This window comes from Vicugna pacos, chromosome 9, assembly GCF_048564905.1.
Source record: "Vicugna pacos chromosome 9, VicPac4, whole genome shotgun sequence".
Taxonomy (NCBI): domain Eukaryota; kingdom Metazoa; phylum Chordata; class Mammalia; order Artiodactyla; family Camelidae; genus Vicugna; species Vicugna pacos.
This window is the reverse complement of record NC_132995.1, coordinates 1423774-1443775: the sequence shown is the minus strand read 5'-3', so window position 1 is coordinate 1443775 and position 20002 is coordinate 1423774. Positions and strand designations below refer to the sequence as shown.

Sequence of the window (20002 nt, the reverse complement as noted above, 5' to 3'; positions counted from 1 at the left end):
ATGTCTGTGAGTCTGTTTCTGTTTTGTAAATAAATTCATGTGTGTGTGTGTGTGTGTGTGTTCAGGTTCCACATATAAGTGACATCATATGATATTTGTCTTTGTTGGACTTAGTTCATTTAGTATGATAATCTTGAAGTCCATCCATGTTGCTGCAAATGGCATTATTTCATTATTTTTTATGGCTGAGTAGTATTCCATTGTATAAATACACCACAACTTCTTTATCCAGTCATCTGTCAGTGGGCATTTAGGTTGCTTCCATGTCTTGGCTATGGTATATACTGTTGCTGTGAACATTGGGGTGCATGTATCTTTCCTTTTTCTTTCTTTTTTTAATGGAGGTACCCTACCCCCACATGTATCTTTTTAAAGTAGAATTTTCTCTGGATATATACCCAGGAGTGGGATTGCTGGATCATATGGTAAGTCTATTTTTAGTTTTTTAAGAAACCTCCATGCTGTTTTCCATAGTGGCTGCACAAAATTACATTCCTACCAGAAGTATAGGAGGGTTCCCTTTTTCTAAGGAATGTTTTCTTATTCCCCTCCCAGGTGTGTCATTGGCTTCAAGGGAGAGACCATCACCCCGGCATCAAGAGAATCCAGGGGCAGGTTCCAGCGAGACCACCATCACGGACACCACCTCCGTGGCCTCCCACTTCCCACGCAGGTTATCCAGCAGACTAGGGGCAAAGAGCTGAAGGGTGGGCATCCATCTCTGGTGCATTTACAGACCGAGAGCGGGGGGGCAGGAAGGGTGGGGATCAGTGAGAGTGCTTCAGAGAGGACCTGGAGTCCGACTACGTATCATTATGTAAGCGCTGTGAGCAAATTTATTCTCCCTCGAAGGAGAGTAGCATTCTAAACAGGGGTGACTCACCCTCAGATTCGCATTTTAGGAAGATTACTTGGGCTGCCAGAATGACTGGTGGGGCGACGATGCTCAGATTCCTGTCTGTCCAGTACCTCCTCTGTGTTTTTCCCCATATTAACCTTATTGCCTGTACAATTTCCTCCTTAACCTTTTTTATTTAAATGGACTCCCTGCTTCTTTTAATTGAAATAGTCTTATTAAAGGTAATTTTTCATTGAAGTAGAGTTGATTTGCAATATTGTGTTAGTTTCAGGTGTACAGCAAAGTGATTTGGTTTATATATACCCATTCTTAAAAAAGAATATATATATTCTTGTACATATATGTATATACAACCTTTTTTTATTCTTTTCCATTATAGGTTATTACCAGATATTGACCACAGTCCCCTGTGCTGTACAGTAAGTCCTTGTTGTTTATCTATTTTATATATGGTACTGTGTATCTGTTAATTCCATACTCCTAATTTATCCTCCCCCTGCAAAGGTAATTTTTTTAAACAGAGGTACCGGGGATTGAACCCAGGACCTTGAACAAGCCAAGCAAGCACTCTGCCACTGAGCAATTTCCCTTCCCAAGGGTAATTTTTTTATACAGTGATGTATGTCAATTATTTCTCAATAAAACTAGAAAGATATTTATAATAGTAATAAAAATATTATATCACTTATGTGGAATCTAAAAAAGAGAGAGAGACACATACACAAATGAACTTATTTACAAAACAGAAACAGACTCACATAGACAACACAGACACAGAAAACAAACTTACGCTTACCAGGAGGGGAAAGGAGGTGGGAAAGGGTAAATTGGGAGTTTGAGATTTGCAGATACTAACTACTATATATAAAACAGACAAACAACAAGGTCCTACTGTAGAGCAAAAGGAACTATATTCAATATCTTGTGGTAACTTATAATGAAAAAGATTATGGAAGGAAATATACTTACGGATATGTGTGACTGAAACATTATGCTGTACAACAGAAACTGACACAATATTGTAAACTGACAAGAAGGCCAGTGTGGTTGGAGTCAAGGAGGTGAAGAGTGTGGGAGGAGATGGGGCTGTGGACACAGGCCATGGTGAGGCGAGGGGACACTGCACTCTGTGAAGTGAGAAATTTGGGTTGGCTTCTAACAGGGGAATAGTATCAGGTCTGTGCTTACACAGGACCCCTCCAAGTGCAAGGCAGAAGCTGGAAGCGCAGCGAGGAGGCTGCTTCAATGTAGCTCGTCTCACTCTGGGGTCGTGTTCCTCCTCCCTTCACCTACATCCTCTTGACATGTACCTTCCCTGTATCTCAGAAGAAGGTACAGGTCTGACCGAAGCATCAGGTCAGCAGCCCCCAGAAGAAGCCAGTTTCCATGAAACACACCCTGGTTCTCATCTGGGGTGACCGTGCCCCTGGGAAATATTTCACAATATCTGGAGACATTTTTGGCTGTCACGCTCTGGGATGTGGGGGAGGGGGGAGACATTGCTCCGAGCATCTGGCGGGTAGAGACGAGGGATGCGGTTCTACAGCCTGCAAGGCGCTGGGCAGCCCCCAGCAGCAAAGAACAACCCCACTCAAAATGGCAGTAGCGCCCAGGGTTAGGGGATCTGATCTGCTCTGTCCCAACTCTCTTCTGCTCCAGATTTCACTTTCTTTCTTTTTATTTTCGGTTCACGTGTGTGCCTGTGTGCGTCTATATGCGTGTGTAACTATATCATACATGTATACATTACCTTATACGCGTATAGCCCAGCTCCACACTCTAGCTGTGTGCCCTCAGGCAACTTACTTAACCTCTCTGGGCCTGGGTCGCCTCATCTTTAAATCAGGGATCATGAAAGTACCCGCCTCACATGGTTGTTGGGAAATGAAGTTAATATGGAAAGTGCCTGTAAACAGGGCCCAGCGCAGAGAAGGTGTTCAGCCCGTGGGCATCATTCCTGCCATTCCTTTTCTCGGTACTGTCCGACTCGCGACACTGGTATTATTCGGCGGGCTCTGCGTTGGGCTCCGAGCACGCTGGGGAGGCAGTCACGTCCAAGGAGGGGGACATCACATCACAGGGCAGGCATGGCCATACATTCTAACGGGGGGAGGGCTCGCGGCCAGGCCACCAGGGGGGAGGGTCCTGACCCCGCTGGGAACGTGGACTCCAGGTTGTGTCGTCCAAGAAGGGCACAGTAATCGACAGCGGAGGCTCAAGAATTAGCTTTTCTGTCTTAAATCCTGGTTCTGCTCCGTTCTGGCTGTTGGACCTCAAGTAACAAGTTGGCTTCTCCGTGCCTCAGTTTCCCCACCTGGAACAAAGGCCTATTTCCGGGAAGCCGATGTGTTAGGACTGAGGGGAGTGCATCATGTCAAATCACCAGCCGGAAATACCATCCCCGACAGACAACCCAACAGTGGCTGGGTTCACCTACCCACCCAACCCCCCCCCATTTTCATCCTTCTGACACTTGGCCCGCCCTTTAGGGGACAGCTGGATGTCGCCAGTGTTTTGTGCAATTTTCACTAACTATGAGGAATGACAAATGCATTTTATAGATTTACATTCCTATTGGGATTCACCTGTCGGTCTCCACAGTCCAGATTTCACTTGAGCTATCTGAGGAGTTTCCAATTGTTATGTAATTAATTTTTTTTAGTATTAGTTTTATGTTTATGACTCCTGAAAGTTTTTGCTTTTTAAACACAACTTTTGAGTTATGAAAAAAATTATGTAGAAGCTTTAGGGTAAAGTGATTTGTCCAAAATTCCAGAGACACATGCATTTGTTTTATCTTTGCTAATTTTTTAACTTTTTTTTAAATTGAAGTATAGTCAGTTACAATGTGTCAATTACAATGTGTCAATTTCTGGTGTACAGTATAATGTTTCAGTCATACATACATATATTCCTTTTCATATTCTTTTTCATTATACGTTACTATAAGCTATTGAATATAGTTCCCTTGTTCTCTATATCCGTGAGCCTGTTTCTTTTTTGTTATACTCGTACGTTTGTTTTATTTTTTAGATCCCACATATGAGTGATACACAGTATTTGTCTTTCTCTGTCTTGTTTCAGTAAATCTATGATATTCTCCAGACGCCCTCTGCTGGCCATCCTTTTCAGCATATGATGGTGGTTCCTTCTGAGCCATGCATCCGATGGGGCAGAAACACCAACCACAGGTGGCTGGTGCGAACTGACGGGTGCTGTAAAGTACACCATGCACTGGATTTCAAAGTCTGTAGGAGAAAAAGAGTGGGATATATCTCGTTAACAATGTTTCACACTGATTACGTGTGATTACACGTGATCATATTTTGAATCCACAGTTGACCCTTGAACAACACGGATGGAGGGGGTTTGGTTAGGGATGCTGACCCTCCTTGCAGGCGAAAATTTGAGGGTAACTTACAGTCAGCCTTCCGCATCTGTGGTTTCTCCACATCCTCGGATTAATGGACCACAGGTTGCGCAGTGCTCTCTTCCTTACTGTAGAAAAACACCTGCGTCCAAGTCAGCCGTGTTGGGTTAAATAAGATACAGTCTTAAAGCTGATTTTACCTGTTTCTTTTTTTAATGAAGATACTAGGAAATTTTAAATTACATATGTAGCTTGTGTTATATTTATTTCTCACTGGGCTGGACTATTATAAACCTATGTGCGTATCCGAGGATCTCTCAGTCTTGGTAGCACAGACGTCTGGGACCAGATTATTCTCTGCTGTGGGGACCGCCCTGTGCACTGTGGGATGTTGAGCAGTGTCCCTGGTTTCCACCCGCAAGATGCCAGAAGCAGCCCCCTCCCAGCTGTGACAACCGAAAATGTCTCCAGACATTGACAAACTGTCCCCTGAGGGGCAAAATCACCCTATGTTGAGAACCATCGATCCATATATTATAATTAAATGTATATACAAATAGTAAATAAAATGCAGCTGACCCTTGAACAGCACTGGTTTGAACTGGGCAGGTCCACTTTTCTGCAGATTTTTTTTTTCAATAGTAAATCCTACAGTACAACGTGATCTGCAGTTGATTGGATCTGTTGATACTGAGGAACTACATATACCAAGGGCTGATCCTAAGTTACATGCAGATTTTTCAGCACCTCTCATCCCCCACATTATGTAAAGGCCAACTGTATATTGACTATTAATTATTGACTATATTTTGAGATATATACATATGTGAAGGGAAAAAATGTATATGAAATATAACTACACATGACCCTCCCTGAGCCCCCACCAATCCTCACAATGACCCCAGAGGGTGGGTATTCTTATTACTGACATTTTGCAGATGAGGAAAGTAAGGCACAGGGAGGTTAAGTGACTGGCCCTAGGATGCACAGTTAATTAACCTGGCTTCAAATCCAGGCCTAATGCTGGTAAGAGTCTGCCCTGCACCCATGGGCTGTCCGGTAGGAGAGCAGGATCTCCACCGACCCTGCAGCAGTGGGAGTAGCATTGTAACACTGCATGGTATACTCGAAAGTGCCAGGAGTGTGCACACGAAGAGGAAGGAGGGGAGGAGGAGAGGGAGCGGAAGAGAAGGAAGGAAGGAAGAAAAGAAAAAAAAAAAGAAGGAAAGACGGAAAGAAAGAAAACGGACTTGTTTTTAAAAGAGAGAAAAGAAAGAAAAAGAAAACATGGTAACCGTGAGGTGACTGGCATGTTAATTACCTTGGCTGGGATGGTTCTTTCACAACGTGCACTTAAATCGTCATGTTGTACAACTTAAATGTATACAATTTTAATTTAATTAAACCTCAATAAAGCTGGCGGGGGGAGAAAAAAAAAGTATCAGTGCCCTGGCATCTGAGTGCTCCCCATGGGGAGGAGTGTGAACAGGGAGCCAGGAGCGTAACTTTCCTCCGTTGGAGGCCAGAAGAGCCCAGAAAGTACGCTGCACCCCCCGCCTAGGGGACCGGTGTGACGGGGAGGCCCCGGTCCCCCCGCGCTCGTTCGGCCGGGCTGGTTCTCCCTCCCGCAGACCCGCTACGCGCCGGCCCTCCGCGGGCTGAGTCCGCGCGCAGCCCCCCGCGGGGAGCGCAGCGCCGCGCCGCGCCGGCAGGACGGAGTCGCGGGAGCAACTGCGACAGGAAGGCGACTGGGGTCGGGCGGCCGAAGATTCTGGAACATTCTGCCTCCTAAGGTAGAGCCGCACGAACTCTGACATCGTCTCCCCTGCGGAAGAGGGGTTCGGCGAGTGTGGGGGAGGGGAGCGCCCGCTCGCCCGGAGGCCCCCGCCCCGGAGCCCCGCTTGGAGGCTCGGCGGGGTTTAGACACGCACGCACACGCACTCCAGCTCCCGCGCCTGGAAAATTCCGGGCCCCGCAGCCCCCCTGCTCCGCCCGCGGCCCCCGCCCCTCCGCCGGGTGGCTGCGGTTTCCACAGCAACGGGCGTCGCCGGCCGACAGCTCTCCAGGCTGACAAACGACCCAGCAGCCCGGTGGGGGCAGCGGGGGATGGGGCTGGAGCGCCAGCCTGCGCTGCGGAGGCGGGGGGTCCCATTAGCAGTCCGCTCACGACTGTGATGCAGTGAAAATGCATCTCCAGACAGGGGTCTGTGCAGAAGGAGAGAGAGGGAAAAATAGCCTGCGGCTTTCTGCAGCGGCTGTTGGAAATCCCACATCAGCCCAAAGGGCCACTGGTATCATCCACCTGACCTGTTCTCCAAGTTACTCATTCCTTAAACCTCTCATTTATTCTGCAAATGCTTATTTAATTAAATAGATGATGCACATAGATAATTCTATTGATATAGGAATTCTGTACCTATTTTAAGCTCCAGGCTTTGTTCCGGGGATACCATGGAGGATGAAGGAAAACAAAAAACAAAAACCCGCAGTGCCTGCTCTAATGATGCTTATGACCACGTCTTAGATGCCGCAGCACACACGTGGGAAAATATGTAGGGGGATGACAGGCGTTGATAAGACCCGGAAAGACATCGCCACCGATTTAGTTTTCTTCCTTTATGACAGTAACACATTTTAAATGGTTGCATCCTAACTCCGTGGTCGTAATAATCTTACAGGAAATACTGCGTAGTGAAAATTCAACCTCCCCTGTCCCAAGCCATCACTTACCCTTCCTGGAATGTGTAACATCATTCTTTTTTTTTTTTCTATTGAAGTATAGTTCATTTACAATGTTGTGTTAATTTCTGGTGTACAACACAGTGGTTCATTTATATACACACACGTATATTCCTTTTCATATTCTTTTTTCATTATAGTCCATTACAATGTATTGGATATAGTTTCCTGTGCTATACAGTAGAACCTTGTCGTTTGTCTATTTTATATATAGTAGTGTTCACAAATCCCAAACTCCCAATTTTTTCCTTCCCACCCCCTTTCCCCTCTGGTAACTGTAAGTTTGTTTTCTATGTCTGTGAGCCTGTCTCTGTTTTGTAAATAAGTTCATTTGTATCCCTTTTTTTTAAGATTCCATATATGAGTGATGTAATATGGTATTTTTCTTTCTCTGTCTGGCTAACTTCACTTAGTATGATCATTCATCTCCTGGTCCACTCATGTTGCAGCAAATGGCATTATTTCATTCTTTTTTATGGCTGAGTACTATTCCTCTGTGTGTGTGTGTGTGTGTGTGTGTGTGTGTGTGTGTGTGTGTGTGTGTGTGTAGTAGTAGTAGTAGTTAGTATCTGCAAATCTTGAACTCCCAATTTATCCCTTCCCACCGCCTTTCCCTCTGGTAACCACAAGTTTGTTTTCTGTGTCTGTGAGTCTCTTTCTGTTTTGTAAATATAAATAAGTTCATTTGTATCATATTTTAGATTCCACATGTAAGTGATATCGTGTAATATTTGTCTTTCTCTGTCTGACTTACTTCACTCAATACAATAATCTCTAGGTCCATTCATGTTGCTGCAAATGGTATTGTTTCATTCTTCTTTATGGCTGAGTAGTATTCCATTATATAAATATACCACAGCTTCTTTATCCAATCATCTGTTGATGGACATTTAGGTTGCATCCATGTCTTGGCTATTGTATATAATGCTGCTGTGAACATTGGGGTTCAGGTATCTTTTTGAATTAGAGTTTTCTCTGGCAGCTGGCTCCAAAGCTCAGGGGTTAGAACACTGGTCTTGTAAAGTTTTCTCTGGAGACAGGTAATCATTTATCTTAAAATAAACAAGTGGAAAAGGGAGGATGTATCTTTCCAGAAATCGAAAATATTCCAAATTGTGAAATATGTACAAGGCCAGCCCACTTTCTTCCTCACATGGCCTAGGTAACCTCGTGGGTGTGTGAGCTGGGACCTTTGCCATGGACTTGAGAAGCTCTGAGAGCCTGGGTTGAGCTTCTCATCCTGGTGAGCGATGCCCTCCCACCCCCAGGTGTCTCCTCCCAGCTCACTTCTCCCCTCCCTCGGTTCCAGAATCAGACAAAGAGGTCTATTCCTGCCTGGACACTAATGCCAGCCTTGCCCACCTCACCAACCCGCCTTCCTAAAGGGCTTACCCTGCCCACAAAGAGCACCCTCTGTCCTCCTCTCCATGTCCTGGGTCACTCTTCCTTTCAGAAAGCTTTCCTTCCTCCAAACAATGCATTGACACTTCCATACATTTACAAATATTTATCCATGAAGCACCTACTATGTGCAGACCCTGTGATGGGTGGGGGAGGGAGGAGTGCAGGAGGAAACCAAGAAGGACAGTCTCCTTTCTCACAGACTGGAATTCACTCTGTAACAAGGTTGGGGGCAGATAGTAAAAGAGAAACAAGGGGTGGGGGACGTGGGAGACGTTGGTGGAAGGGTAGAAATTTCAGTCGTTCAGGATGAGTGTGTTCTCGAGAGCTAATGTACAACGTGGTGCCTGTAGTTAATGCTGCTACACAAGTGTACACTTTGTGTACTTGACTTTTGCTAAGATCCTCAATGTTCTCACCACAGATGTGCACGAAGTTGTAACTGTGAGGCAATGGATGTGTTAACTTGATCGTACTAATTGCTTCACAATGTATACATATGTCAAAGCATCACGTTATACAATTACAACTCAGTAAAGCTGGAAAAAAGACATGAAGAAGGTAACTTCAGGTCCTAGCGTGCCATGCATAAAATAAAGCAGGGTAATGAGTGGAAAGTGAGAGTAGGGAGCAAGGAGGGAGTTCTTTTGCCTTCACTGGTCTGGAGGGCAGCCCAGGACGCTGCATTTTTAATTGTGCATCTCCCCCCATCCCGGTTCTGAAGCAGGTAAAGTCTGAAACACACTTTTTTAAAGCCCTGGCTACACTGTGACTGCACGGTGCCAAGCGATGCACAAGCAGCATGTATTATAACCCTCACCACAGTCCAGGGACCCAGAAAAAACACATACTTCCCCACTTTTAGAAGAGAAAACTGAGTCTCAGAAAGAGGAAGTCACTTTCCCATGATCGCATACGTTTACTCAATCCCTCCACAAATATTTATTGAGAACCAATTACTCTGGCAGGCCGGGGCTGTGACCACACCGTCTGGAAAGTTCCATCCGCTGAGCGCCTCCCGGCCTCCCCGCTCCGCCTCTCCGGCTGCAGTTTCCATGGTAACCGAGCTGCCCGCATCTCTGAGACCCGCGAGCGCGCTTGAGGGCCAGGGCAGAGCAATGGAAAGCAGAGCTGTCGAGCTGGGGAAGGGCGCGGTCCGGCGGAGGGCGCAGGCTTCTGAATCCCTGTTTGGGATCTGGGGACACCTGTTGGTAACAGCACAGTTTAAAATGGGCACAGTTTAAAAAGTGTCTTTGCAGAAGTTGTTGCGGGAGGGGGAACCCGGCTGCGCGTGTCTCTGCAGACACGCGTGAAAGTCACAGGTGTCCGTTCCGCAGCAGCCTCCGGCGCCAGTGGTGGAAACAGCCTCTGTCCTCGCCAGTTATTAGTTATTTGACCGATTTATTCATTCAACAGCTGTTTATAGATTACTGTTTGCCAGACACTGTTCTAGGTGGTGGAAATCTAAAACAGACATAGCCTTTGTTCTTATGGGAGTTGGCATCCTACTCGAAGATATTGTAAATAGACATTGATGTATGTAAATACAAGCACATACGTATTTATATATACATGATATATGCAAACATATAATATATAAGTATATATACACATATAGACACATATGTCTCTGATATAGTACTACAGTCTCTGGAAAGTAAAATACTGGGCTAAGGCACAGACAGTGACAGGTCAGAAACTATCGGGGAGTTTGCCAGGAAAGGTAGACCACCTCTCTCTGTTGACAGGTTGGTAGATTCTGTACATGCATGTCCCCCCAAAACTCAAATCTGAACTGTTCTCCTGGGACAATGTTGGACCCCAACCCTCCTAATACAAATCATTCCTAGTTTCTCCAAACCCTCCTACACTGTTGGTGGGAATGGAAACTGGGGCATTCACCATGGAAAACAGTATGCAGGTTCCTTAAAAAACTAAAAATAGACTTACTGTATGACCCAGCAATCCCATTCCTGGGCATATATCCAGAGAAAAGATACATGAACCCCTGTGTTCATAGCAGCACTATTTACAATAGCCAAGACATGGAAGCAGCCTAAATGTCCATCTACAGATGACTGGATAAAGAAGATATGATATGATATATATATCTATATCTATCTGTCTATCTACCTACCTATATGTATATTTATATATATTTGATGGGATACTACTCAGCCACAAAAAAGAACAAAGTAATACCACTTACAGCAACATGGATGGACCCAGAGATTAACATACTAAGTGAAGTAAGTTTGACAGAGTAGGACAAATATCGTATGATATCACTTACATGTGGAATCTAGAAAAATGATACAAATGAACTTATTTACAAAACAGAAACAGACTTACAGACATGGAAAACAGTCCTATGGTTACCAAAGGTGAAGGAGGGGATAAATTAGGAGTTTGGGATTAACAGATACACACTACAATATATAAAATAGATAAACAATAAGATCCTACTGTAGCACAGGGAACTATATTCAATCTCTTGTAATAGCCTATAATAGAAAAGAATCTGAATATATACATATATATATATATGTATGAGTCACTTAGCTGTTCATCTGAAACTAACACAACATTGTAAATCAACTATACTTCAATAAAAACATTCCTAATTTCTCCAGTACCCAACGTTAACAGATCAGATGAGATCCAGGTTTAGCTGAAGAGAAAACAGTACCCATAAAAGATGGAAGAAAAGAGGCTTCTTGTGTGAGAGGTTGACACTCCCTAGTTGATCAGTGACAGAGAATTTTCCTCTGTGGCTTTGTGACTTTCAAGAATCTGCACCCTTCCCAAATATCTACTTGATATTTCAAGGTGTCATTAAAAATATGCACACAGGGGGCTAGATTTATTCATGTAATACAGGATAAACAAGACAGACAAGGCCTATACTTTCATTGAGTGTCCACGGTCACGCAGGGACACAGAAAGCAAATGAGTAAGAAGCAAATTGACGAGATTACCTCAGACTCTGAAACTGTGCAAAAGAAATATGATGCGAGTCACAAATGCATACCACAGGAGCCATTTCATTTGTTTTGGGCTTTTGTTTTATTTGTTTGGGGGGGGTAAGTAGGTTTATTCATTGATTCATTCATTCATTTATTTTTAATTTAATGGCGGTACTGGGGATAGAACCCACGACCTCGTGCATGCTAAGCATGCACTCTACCACCAAGCTACACCCCAGCCCTCAGAGATGTCATTTAAAATTTCCCTGTAGTCATACTTAAAAAGACATAGGTGAAAGTCATCTTAACAGTAGGTTTTATCAAACCCTACATATGCAAAATATTACCATTTGAACCAATGACACCAATGTAAGAAAAAATGATCAGTGAAGTGTTTTACTTTGTTTCTTTGTAGGTTTTTGAAATCCCGCGTGTAGTTCACAATTACAGTGGATCTCAGCTGGGGCACTGAAATAGCCACAAGTGTCTTGCAGCGACCATACCGGAAAGCAGAGCTCTAAAAACTGCTGTGAAGAAAACCGTCAGGGTAAGGGGAACAGAATGACGATTGGGAAGGCTGGGTGAATACTTGGACAAGGTATTTTGCTCCAGGAAGTCTAGAAAGCAGCCTGGGAATTTGCCTGTCGACAAGCCTCCGCCTGCCCAGCTGATCCCCGAGGCACACCTAGGTGGTAAGGCCTGGGCGGAACCAGGTAACTAACCCTCCCCACAGCTCTGTCGGCTGGGAGTGATGGTTACAACCCTTTGCGGAAAGCAAAGTGAGGCGTCAGAGAGGTGAGACCGAAGACCCTTATATTTTCACTCGCTTGCAAATAACAAATACAGGCATTTATTGACCAGCTGCTTTGTGCCTCGGCTGAGATTTTGCACCCACAAATCTCGTGTGATTTGAGGCCCTGGAAAATTCCAGTCTCCCAGCCTCCCTCCTGTTGCACCTTCCTCACCCCTTTCTGTCTCCGACTCCAGCTGTAGTTTCCATGGCAACAGTTTCCATCGCTAACGTCAGTGGAGTACCCTTGAGGGAACCGAGGGATAGTCGACAAAAGAATAGACCAGACTGGGGACCGTGTGCCTGGGGGAGGGTGAAGCCCTGCAGCCCCTCCCCCATCCACAGTACTGGCCACGCAAGCCTTCAGGGCTCATTAAAAGGTCTCCGTGAATGGGGTTTTTGCAGAAGGACGAAAATAAAAGTGGCCATGCAAGAAGCCTCTAACTTAGGGAAACCGCAGGCTCACCGTCAGGCGGCTGCCGCAGGGCTGGTGACGTGCCCACTGTCTGTTCTCACTATTCAGCCACATCCCGTTCTTCCTCGGACACAAGATTGAGTGCCTGGGACACTGGGCCCTCGAACATAATTGTGAATACCATTTTGAAACACCCTTTACTATAAGGAATGCAGACAGGATTCAAAACTTCAAGGGTCTTTCTCCCCAACAAACACAAGGGTGAGGGTTCCCACTTAGCCTTATTTCAAAAAATTTGGGCACCTGTGTTCTGGTGCCCGTTAGCACCCAACCACCCGACGAAGCTAACAATAATTTGAATGAAACCGAAGAATTAACCATGACTCATGACCCAAATTACATTACTTTCAAGATTAGTGGCGGGGAAGGAGGGCGAGCAAAGGGAGACTGTCTCGGTGCGTTCAGAAATTGATTGCTGTTGATTTTGAGACAACACAATTACTAATCACAATTCGGAATCTCAGGACAGGTGCTTCCAAATGGGACTTTTGATGGCTGGGGAAATTCTCAGTAACTTGGTGCCTCAGGAAGGGAAGCAGATGGTGCCAGGGACAAAGGGTTGAACACCTGCTTGAGCAAATGTTTGCTTGTCTTTTTTTTCCCCCATGAAACTGTGTAAACTGTCAAGTGTTTTCTTCTAATGACTATGGGCCTTTTCACAGATTGTTTTTCTCAAAATCATGGCCATTCTGGCCCTAAAATATGGTCCTAAGTAGATGGCAGTTTAGAGAGGAGAGTTGGTGTGGAGGTTTGTGTGCAAAATAAACTCAAAAAGCGTTTCTCCTTGGGCAGAATTTATGTCCCAGTCCTCAGCAGAAGGGACAAAGAATGAAGAGTTCAGAGATCATGACGAACACCCATGCAGGTCGTTATTTTGAGATTCCCCAGCGTGTGGGCAAGTCATGAACCAGGCAGGGACACTGAGCCACACTCGCCTCTCCTGCTGGCGTCCCTCTGCTTGGTCATACGAAAACCTGAGTTTTTACCAACTCTACCTTTTAGTGTGTCACAGCTCAAAATAAACTCAACATTCTTCAAGAGGAGACTGGCTAAATAAATTCTGATGAATGCATTCGACAGAGTTCTATGCAGCTGTGCAAAATTCTAAGGAAGTTCTTTAGGGACCGAAAAAGCAAAATATACAGGGAAGTGAAAGCAAGGTGCAGAACAGTACGAAGGGGGGAAAGGAACATATACATACACATACAATTTAGTAATGTAATAATATATGACATTATCTAAAAATTATTAAATACATAATACACAAAAACTATACCTGTATATGGGTAGACTAGTTGTCACAACATGAGAGGGGCACTGGGTGACTGGCAGACAGGGGTGAGGTCTTAAGTCAATGCTATAGACTGATGAGTCTCCCCGAAATTCATATGTTAAGACTTAATCAGGGGAGCGTACAACTCAGTGACTGAGTGCATGCTTAGCATGCACGAGGTCCTGGGTTCAATCCCCAGCACCTCCATTAAAGAAATAAATTAAATTTTTAAAAAACCTAATTACTGTAGCTCCCCCAAAACAAAAGACTGATTAAAAAATAAATAAATAAAAATTAAAAAACAGACTTAACCCCCTATGTGATGGTATTAGGAGGCGGGGGCCTTTGGAGGTGATTAGTTCATGACAGTGGGGTACTCTGTTTTTTTTAATTGGCATATAGTTGATTTACAATGTAGTGTTAGTTTCTGGTGCACAGCCAAGTGATTCAGTTTTTTATATATATATGTGTGTGTATATATACACACACACACACACAATACATACGTGTATTCTTTTTCAGATTCTTTTTCGTTATAGGTTATTACGAGGTACTGGATCTAGTTCCCTGCGCTCTACAGTAAGACCTTGTTGTTCATCTGTTTCATATACAATCGCGAGTACGGGTTTGGTGCCCTTATGAAGCAGGCCCCCGGGAGCTCGCTCGCCGGTCGCAGTGAAGCAGGCAGCGTCCTCCCCAGACACGCACTGTGCCTTCCCCTCTCCCACACTTACTGATTCAGGGTTATCTGTGGGTTCTAACTTCAGTGGATGGGTGAGGATGTGTTACCCCCAGAATGCAGTTTTCCCCGGAACTGTTCCAGCTCTGAACGTGAGAACCCCTTCAAGCTGGTGTCTGTGTCGTTCTGACTTCCTTTCCCCCTTTTCAGTCATTCTTGACGTGCAGGCCTGAGATATTCCAGGTGCATGATGTGTTTTTCTTGCCCAGCTCTGCAATCAGCCGTTTCTCCAAGGAGCCCAGGTCTCTTGAGTGGAGAATGGTATTTGGAAACCAGGGTCTCCTCTTTCATACGTCATGTCTGGGAAAGTAGGTTTTATCCTAAAGGCAGCAGAGTTTTGACTAGAGGAGGGAGACAGGCACACTTGCACGTTAGAAAGGCCACTTCAGCTGTGAGTGTGGCAAATAGATGGGTGACCAGAGTTCCCCAAAATACAGCCCTTTTTGTACCATCGTGATGATTTTTGCTGTGTTATGAGATACTTAATACCTTCCTTTCCTTTCAAATTGCTGTCTGTTATACCTGGAAGATAAACTCTCTTTGAAAGGAACTTTGAATCACTACTGTGAATGGAAACACCATTTTGTCTTACCATGGAAAATAAAAACAGGCATACGGGAACTCACACACACACACACACAATGTTGTTTACCATCCGTCAGACCCCACTGCCGGCCAAAGCTCTGGGCCTAGGATCTGCTTTCGTTTGTTTGTTCACAGGAGATACTGATGATCAGCATGATCAAAGACGTTCAGAACAAACTAAGACGTTGTCCTTCATGGGATGTGAAGGCCCCAGAGATACTGAAAAGGTAATTTTTTCTTTGCTTCTTTTGATTCAAACATTATTTAATGCCATCTGTCTATCATCTTATTTAATCTCTTGAGAACACTGAGGGTGGGGGGGCATGTCACACGCCGGGCAAACATCGGGCAGGGGACTGAAAAGCGGTGAGGGGAGGAGTCACAAATCCGGTGTGTATTTCCGTCCAGTGTGGAGAGAAGGCAAGCGGGCATTTGGGAGCCAGCTGCAGACGAGGGTTCTGGGGGCAGAGTCAGCAGGACCTGGGATGGGGTTTAGGGAAAAGGGCTGAGTCAGGAGGGCTTGGGGCTCGAGTACTTTGTGGGTGGCAGGGACCCCTAGAGGTAGGCCAGACGGGGGAGCTGGAGGGGGCTCCTGGGAGTTAGTCATTGTCATCCAAGTGGGTATAATTATGGGATGGACCAGGGTGCAGGCACAGGGCTTGGAGAACAGACTGGACAGCTTTTTTTTCAGTAGAGGGAGATAGTATGGGGTAGATCCAGGTAGATAAAGGGAGGAAAGATTAGAAATCCACTTCTGAACCCAAGGATCTACATATAAATTATTGAAATTGGCCAGACAAGTTGGCAAGATGGAGGGGCAAAGGGGCAGATGTGACATCTGCAAAGTGTTTAGGGCAAGCCTTGTCATCGCGTTCCCAGTCGCACACGGGACGTCTCTGGTACTTCATGGCGGTTTCTACGTCGGCTGTGGTTTGTTGCTAGTTTCCTAAACTGGCTCAGTAATGGATGGTGACTTTACCAAACTCTTTTTTTTTTTTTTTTCATTCCTGATGAGTCAACTAGATCATGATGTGTTACCTCTGCACATCTTGTTGGAGAGAGCAGGGAGCATTTTGTTTAGGACTTTTATACTCCTATTTATGATGAGATAAGCCTGCCATTTTCCACTCTAGTAAAGCCCCCGATAGATCAAAAATAAAAAAAGAAATCTGCTTCTGAGCAAGCATGCATGATCAGGATTAAGAAGCCATTTAGAATTTTCACACGAGGTCCAGTGACTGATGGGCCCTCAGCTTCCCAGAATTCCATGCAATTTCCGTTGTGCTAAATGCCAGGACGGATTCCAGGCAGAATAAACATCTGTAGCCTAAGGAATTGAACAAGATTGTGGAAGTGCCCGCTCCCACACCTAAGGAGTGGTAACTGTTCTTGCAAATTATCATCCCTAGACTATCCTGTTAGCCTGCTTTTTCCCCTAAGGAGTCAGGAGGGAGGGGCTGACCAATCCTGCAGCCTCATTAGTTTGCTTTTAAGTCTTTCAATGGATTGGATAAAGTCCATCAACAATATGGCAGGTAGCTGGCTTTAAGTCAACTGATTTAAATGTTAATCACAGCTGCAATGTAAAATATCTTTGATAATATATTACATAGAAATGTATCATCTATAACATATTACATAGAACTATATATCTATAACATATTCTATTGTTATAACATAAATTATTATAATACAAATTTATCTTTCCTATCGGTTCTGTCTTGGGAGCCCAGACTAATCCACAGGCCTACGTTGATGGTGATCTGATCTAGAGAAAGAAATATGTACACAGTATTTTTTTTTCATTTTTCATTTTCATTGGGTAGAATTGTTACAATTTGACTGCACATATGAAATATATTGCATGTAAATACATATACAGAATATACTGCACATATGTTTTAATTTACATATTTAGAGCTTCAGCTTTTTAAACTTACATAGTTACCAAAGGAATAAAGCCAACCACAAAGTAAGAATTAATTCAAAAAGATACATACACCCTGCTATTAACAGCAACATTTTTTATAACTGCCAAGATATGGAAGCATCCTAAGTGCACATCAACAGATGAATGGATAAAGAAGATGCAGTACATATGTATGTAATGGAACACAGCTCACCCGTAAGAAAGAAGGATATTTTGCCATTTGTGGCCCTTCGTTCACTTCTTTTTTCTTTTCACTTCAAAAACCAGAATTTTATAACTGGCATAAACAATTCCATTGCATGAAAACAACAAACTACCTAGAAGTAAATTTAACCAAGGAGGAAACCTATACTCTGAAAACTGTAAAACACTGATGAAGGAAACTGAAGCGTACACACTATTTTTGAGAAGTGCATCGAACAGGGAAAAGACGAAGTTGATTCAGGGGGACGTGCAGATGGACTGGATGCAGGGGTTCCAGAGAAAGAGATGAATAAGGAATTACTTCTGGGCTTTCATCTTAAACAACCTGCTCGATCATGAGAGCACTTACTGATACAGGCCAGCCAGGAGCACGAGAGGGAGAGATGAATGTGGCTACGGTAATTACCCGAGGAGTACGTGTAGGCGGTGTGCACAGGCTGGGGGCAGCGGAAATGGAGAAAGAATTGGAGGGATATAATGAGAGACAGCGTGAAGAGCGTACAAGCACCGAGCGCTCGTGCTCAGGGAGAGAAGGCAGTGAGGATGCTTACCGCCCCCTCGGTGGCCAGATAGCTCGCACGTCATCGACGGAATTTTCCACTGAGCTACAGGCCAGGCCACATTCCAAGAACTGTATACATCTCCCCTGTAATTAAGGATGGGGAAGGCTTCTCCTAGACACAAAATAATGTGGACCGTATTTCGGAGACATCTGTTTAAAATCACAGTTGTCTGAATACCCACCTGTTTAGCAAATTATCCCTGGATTCAATCCACCAGTTTTCATCCAAATTCGAGGAACTGACAACACTGACTTTTATAATCTGCAGGCTTTTGTTTATTTAGGAGTGTTAAGCATGGTGTCTGGCACACAATAAGTCCCCATGGAATGCTTCTGGAATCAATTTCCCTAGTGTAGTCAAAAGGAAGGAAGCATCTCGTGTTACCCGATTTGTACCCTCTTTTTGAAAATGTAGAGATCTAGTTTGCACTTACCGAAGTACATGTCTGCATGCGTATATGTAGAGGCATATCCAAAAAGAAGTTGATAAATTCGGGTAAATGTTAACCTTCGTTGTTTGGATTCTGTGCACTGGATGGGATGCTAAAAGCTTCTTTAGGGTCCCTGAATAGGCAGGAGCTTCTAAACTCCATTTTACGGATGAGGGAACTGAGGCTTGGAGAGACTAACTCACGTAGCAGCGAACACCCTTAAACACTTTGCTCAAACAGCTAACACCCCCCTTAGCTGTGTCTCCACCTCCTGACACTGGTCTTTAGTCACATCACCCCTCGGGGAGGGGGTCTCATTTGCAGGCTCCTGACTTGAATCACAAACATACTGGTGGCTCCAACATGCATACTCGGGTTAGAGCACTCAGAATAGAGTTAAAATACAGGATACCCAATCAAACATGAATTTCAGATTAAACAGCCAATAATTTTTTTTTAGTTTTTTTTTTTTTGCGGGGGAGGAGGTTTATTTATTTACTTACTTTTTTAAGAGGAGGGGCTGGGGATTGAACCCAGGACCTTGTGCATGCTAAGCATGTGCTCTACCACTGAGCTCTACCCTCCCCTCAAACAGCCAAAAATTTTTAATAAACTTTGAATTTTAAGATAGATTTGACTCTGGGGGAAAATAAATCTGCAAAGACAGCAGAGAGAGTTCCCATGGAGTCCGTGCCTGGTTTCCCCTATTATGAGCATCTTACGTTAATATGACTTGTCACAATTAATGAACTAATAATCATACGTTAGTATCGGCTCAAAGTCCCTGCTTTATTCAGATTCTCCTTGTTTTTACCTAGTGTCTCTCTTCTGTTCCAGGACCCCACGTGACATTTAGTCGTCAGGTCTCCTGAGCCCCTCTTGGCTGTGACCGTTTCTCAGACGTTCTTTGTTGTTGAAGACCTTGACAGTGTTAAGGACTAGTCAGGTATTTTGCAGCGGATCCCTCCGCTGGGACTGTCTGATGTATTTCTCATGATTCCAACTAGGGTTACGGTGTTTGGAGGAAGGTGACCACGGGGGGAAAGTGCCACGGTTATCCCACTGTATCAAGAGGACACACCGCTGAGGGTAACCAGGGGCACCTGGGAGAGGCAGTGTGGGCGAGTTTCTCTGCTGTGAGGTTCTCCTCTCCTTGTCTCTTCCCACATTGTACTCTTTGGGGGGAAGGGGGTTCATGAGGCTTATTTGTTTATTTGTTTATTTATTTATTTTTTAAAAAACCTTTTTTAATGAAGATACTGGGGATTGAACCCAGGACCTCGTGCCTGCTCAGCACGTGCTCCACCACTGAGCTCTACCCACCCCCCCTAAATTGTACTCTGGGAAGATGTCACCAGGCACAGCCTGCTCTTAAAAAGTAGAGTTATGCCCGCCACCTTGGGGGTGGAGTATCTACATAAATTACTAGGAATTTTTCTGTACAGGAAATTTTTCTCCTTAACAAAAATTTTTTTTCCAGTGTATGTCTCATGCAACATGTGAGACATACTTATGCTTAAAACTTGCATATTTTTTTAATCTGAAATTCAAATTTAACTAGATACCCCCCCTTTTTTTTTTCTGAAAACCCAACCCCAGACCCATATATCTATCTGCAGTTTTGACATCTCTACTTGGGTGTCTAACAGGCACCTCAAAATAACAAATCCAAATCTAA

General features: G+C 44.4%; 1 long non-coding RNA gene across 1 annotated transcript; it reads right to left on the bottom strand.

Moving 5' to 3' along the window:
* Positions 1-3811: 3811 nt before the first annotated feature.
* Positions 3812-5948, bottom strand: LOC140698412 (uncharacterized). Its single transcript, XR_012076197.1, has 3 exons — positions 5551-5948; positions 4281-4371; positions 3812-4107 (listed from the first exon to the last, which is right to left on the bottom strand). It is a non-coding gene; the product is annotated as an uncharacterized lncRNA (long non-coding RNA).
* Positions 5949-20002: the final 14054 nt, after the last annotated feature.